This window comes from Ambystoma mexicanum, chromosome 1q (genome assembly GCF_040938575.1).
Source record: "Ambystoma mexicanum isolate Mex_15411 chromosome 1q, UKY_AmexF1_1, whole genome shotgun sequence".
NCBI lineage: Eukaryota > Metazoa > Chordata > Amphibia > Caudata > Ambystomatidae > Ambystoma > Ambystoma mexicanum.
This window is the reverse complement of record NC_090922.1, coordinates 1,120,289,095-1,120,293,998: the sequence shown is the minus strand read 5'-3', so window position 1 is coordinate 1,120,293,998 and position 4,904 is coordinate 1,120,289,095. Positions and strand designations below refer to the sequence as shown.

The window sequence follows — 4,904 nt, the reverse complement described above, 5'->3', positions numbered from 1 at the left end:
TGGGATACACTTTCAGTACCTGTCCACATCTGTCAATCTTCTTGTGGTTTCAGTACCTGTCCACATCTGTCAATCCACATCTGTCAATCTTCTTGTGGTTTCAGTACCTGTCCACATCTGTCAATCTTCTTGTGGTTTGCAAAAGGGAGTAGTGAGCCTGGAGTCTGACCGTTTGCATGCCAACATCTCGGTCTCAGAATCACTGAAGTCTTTGGGCAAATCACATACACTGCACAAGTCGCAGTGCCGCTTCCCATACACACACGTCTTATTGATTCTCATGCTGGGATTTTATCAGAATCTTAGAAGCTCTTACGTGAAAAAAGTCTTTTATAAGAATTCATAAAGTGTTTCGGTGTAAACAGTTCTTTTAACTTTCTCACAAGTTCCTGGAAGCTAATTATGAGTCTCTTATAAGGTATTTTTGTATGGGCTAGCACAATTGCAGATCACATACATTGTTGCGTGTATAGAATTATAGAATTATAGGCAGTGCTAATTTTGCATTACAAATGCCCTTTGCTTATGGCTAAACAAGTGTTGGTGTACGGTGGTAAATGGTTTAGCATTGTTCATACACGTCATCGTCTTTTAAGGTTCTTGCTGTCATTTTATATTGAAGGCGATGTTTCTTGGGCAAGAACGATTTTCCTAAAGTGGTTGTATTAAAACTACAGATTTGAAGAAATTCCTCAACACTCAACACTTGATTAAAAACAAACACTCACGCAAATACTTGACAGTGCGTAACTATCTACAAATACTATTCCCCCTAGTAAAAGCACAGACATGGCTGCCCGAAGGAACCGAACATTGTAAGGAAGGCTTGCTTCCAAGAAAAGCCAATTTGCACAGTTGTATGTTCATGTATCTGTCCTTGGAGGAGCACTTGGCAATCAGTTCCAGCAAGGGGGAAAGTTCTCTCCGGTTACTAAGGTTGAATTCCTGGACAAAAAAAATAAATTGCTTGAACCATGTGTGAAGGGGAGCCTCCTCTTGGAGCTGAACAACTGGATGAACGTGTTGATGGTAAATGTGCACATCCACTCTGAAGAGACACTTGAGGAGGGTTCTAGCCACAGACATGGACAGGGAACTCCTATCTTTGACGGAAATAACGTCTCATCATCCAGCTGGTCCTGCACCCATGTCATCTGGTAATCAATGTATTTTGGGGAAGAGCACTTGATGTGCTTCTTTGAGTTTCTCCCATCAGTCCAGTGGTACTCATATTTGCGACCAACAGCCATCATCGGGCAGCTTTCCTCAGTGCAGAAGTCTGTAATGCTTCTATAGAGCAAATAGTTCTGAATGAAGAAATGCACAGTGTTAACTGGCCCCCGTTCTTGTCAATCTTCCCCTTTTGGCAGAACAATCGCCATTCGGAGATTGTCACTTGCCTGTGTGGCCTCTGCATTTTCCAGCAGCTCCTACTCATGTGATCCTTCTGGAAGGTTTTTCTTTGGTTTGTAGGTCTTCGAAAGAGCGACTGGATCAGAGAAGACTCATGGTGGCAGCCTGTGTACCATTTCCAGCAGCTGATGCAAACACAGGAGGAGGCAAGCACTGAGGTGGTGGGGGATGGGGGCAGTTTGAAGAGCACAGCCACACTTGCTTCCAGAGAGAGCAAAACCACCCTCATTCTCTCATTATTTTTAATTTTTACAAAGTACCTAAACCACAGACCTATTCCATCCCCCCTAGACACTGCCTACTTTTCCTTTCTTCCCATCTCCACCTCTCTTCTAGGCATAATTGCTTCTATTTTCTCAATTAGGTATCAATCTCTTTTCCCTTTCTCTCTCTCTCTCTCTTCCTTCCTTTGTTTCTTTCTTTCTTTCTTTCTCTCTCTCCTTCTTTCTTCCTTTCTTCGTTCGTTTCTTTCTTTCTTTCTTTCTTTCTTTCTTTCTTTCTTTCTTTCTTTCTTTCTTTCTTTCTTTCTTTCTTTCTTTCTTCCTTTCATTCTTTCTTTCTCTTCTCCTCTCTTTCTTTCATGGCTTCGTAGTTTCTTCCAGAGGAAGGAAAGTCTGCCACATGTGCTAGGTTGGGGGTTAAGTCTACAGTGTAAACTCCTTTTCAATCTGAGGCCTGTGGTGGGGTGATTGGTGACCTTTGTGTATCTGACATGAAATTACCTCTGCAAAATAAGTGGGTGCAGAATAAGAGCAGTGGAACATACATGTTATGTGATATGGTGCAAAGTGTGTGCAGGCTGTAATTTACCATAACGCAAAAAATACCACCAGAAATATAATATATGATCCAGTTTATACCCTCAAGGCCTCTGGGGGGCATAGCAGTTTGTTATCTTTTGATGCTCATTTACGCCTTGTGATTATGAACATTTGACTCCCAACATCAAGCGCTGTTCTTTTAATGGTTGCGTTTACCCTACTGGGGGGTAGAGATTGCAGCTTGGTAGCACAGGTGTGTGCCGTTTTACTGCCATTCAATGCCATAGACTCTCCAATGCAATTCAGGACTGCAGTTAAATCCTGTCTTTCTGAACTGCACGCCCTACTTCTGATGTGACTGCCCGTTCTTCTTGCACCTCGCACCCCCTCACTCTTCCTTCCCCCTGAGTGTCTCTCCTCCTTGTCCAACGCTTCCTAGTGACAAGAGGCAATTCACTTTGCGGTGAGAACTTTACAAAATAATAAATAAGCAAATACGCTCATGCTCAACTGTTTTTCTCCGTCCTCTCTTTGTGACAAGTGTGCTCTGTGTGGTGTGTCGCTGGTGAAATGCTTGACGTCCAGCGGCGTTTGTTGATGTGGTGGGCTGTCAATATTTTCCCGAAATGGAATAAAACACCATAGGATTTGCAGGCAGTTCTACATGTGTACCCATGGAATATCCCATTATTTCAGATGCCACGTTAGCAACTGTACAGAGGAGGATTTCATCGGAATACATATTGCCTGGGCTTCTCAGAATACTGTCTTCTGTGTGGCACATCACCGGAAACAGTGCCTGATACAGAGTGCCACCAAAACATGGAGAAAAATGGCAATCATAAACAATGGGCCAATAAGACCTACACCTGCATTAAATATTGAACAGGAGATGTATAATTTTACGCATATCGCACATCGCGGTACCTGTGCTAATTGATCAAAAATAATTATAAGTGCCAAAACATAGGCCTTGCCACTACATTCAAGGTTATAAAATATTCCAATGTTCAGCCCTAAGTTCCAGGCTCTCAGCTAAAACATTAGCAAGCCACTTTTAAGATGTGCCCGGTTCAACAGCTCCATGCATGCCAGTGTTGCCACAGTACCATTGCTAACAAGCCCAGTGCTATACTAGGTTGTGCTTTGTTCCAAATTTCAGTGACGCTTTAGGCAGTGCCTTCCTAACCTATCCTTTGACTATTTGTTTCTAGACCATAAATATTCCACACGATGTTGTGTTCCTCTCCCATGTGTCCGCACTGTCACTACAGGTATCTTTGGAGCTGCAAATTCTGGTGGCAAAAGGTTTGTTTTCTCTTGGTCACCTAACTTGTGATGGACTCTTCTGCTCCTATGGGAGGGCGGCATAGGACTTTAGGCTTCAGTGCTTGATGGCTGAGCCGCTCTGACCAGGGTTCAGTTTTCTCATATTCCTAAAGATACATCTTCCATCAATGGATCCTTTCTGAATTCCTACTCTCGAGCAGAGGGATAGGAGCCCAATGGTAGCGAATTTATGTTTTCAAGAATCTCGGCCACCCAAAAGGAAGTCATGGTAAGGAATATAGCAGACTCCTCTAATTCATACAGATAGGTCATCCTACACATCTAGGTGGCAGCTGTCACCAATACAATTAACATTAATTCACCCACTGCTTGCATTAATGAACTTCCCCTCACCGCCCTACTGGGAGGACATGCATGTATGGCTCTTGGAGGGATGGTTCACCACTTCCTCTCTATTCCTGCTGTCCTTTTGGGTTCCCCACGTTATTTAACCTTGCAGAGCCAATTCTCATCTATGTCACTACTTGCACTTGGCTTATTGATATTGATATTGATATTTTATTTCTATCGCGCTCATACACAAGTGTTTCAGAGCGGCTTAGGAGTCCCAGACCATGTTCCAGTAGATTGGCAGAGTGTGCCTAAAACATTACCTGATAATCAAGACTCCACACTAAAATGGCATGCCTGAGCACATTTCGGGTTCATCAAACAACCATGGTTTGACTAATTCTAGTACCGCCTTCCAATGGGTTAGAAATCCATGGAAAATGTTCTTTTACAACATGATGTTGTATTGTTCCTCTTTCTGATCAACATTACATTTCATGCTCTTGATATGATATGATCTGGCATTACTAACACGCCTATGGACAAGTGTTTCAAGGCGCGAATTCCGATGATTAGCCATGCATCTCTACTTTCATAATCACACAACCTCTTTCTAAACCGCCATGTAATTGTCCAATAGTAAGACAATGTTGTCTTCTATCCTATTCCTCTTCCCCTCTCCTTTCTTCCTTTCCTCTAGCCGGACATGCTCTGGCTGCCCCTGAAGAGGGCACCATATGTAACCTCCCAGGCAAGCTCTGGTGCTGCAAGACCACTGCAGCGTTGATAGGTGAAGTACAAAAACTTTAAATTGTGACAGCACTCTAAACAAAGGAATGCCATTATTATCCCAATACAACACATTATCATGCCAGCATTATAATGTTCCATAACTGGGACAACACTGCCATGGAACTGTAGAAACAGACAACACAGGCTTCTGGGGCCAGTGAATAAACATCTACAGTACCCCTATAAACGTTTGATGCCAGGAACAAAAATGACATACCAATATTGCCACAGTGAAATACATTAGCATATCAGGATAAATGTAGTATCTTGAATATGCACAACAACCATTTAATAATAGTATAGATCATCATAACTTGG

At 42.7% G+C, this 4,904-nt stretch overlaps 1 pseudogene; it reads right to left on the bottom strand.

Moving 5' to 3' along the window:
- Window positions 1-750: 750 nt before the first annotated feature.
- On the bottom strand, window positions 751-4,637 carry LOC138560779 (MOB kinase activator 1B pseudogene; annotated as a pseudogene).
- Window positions 4,638-4,904: the final 267 nt, after the last annotated feature.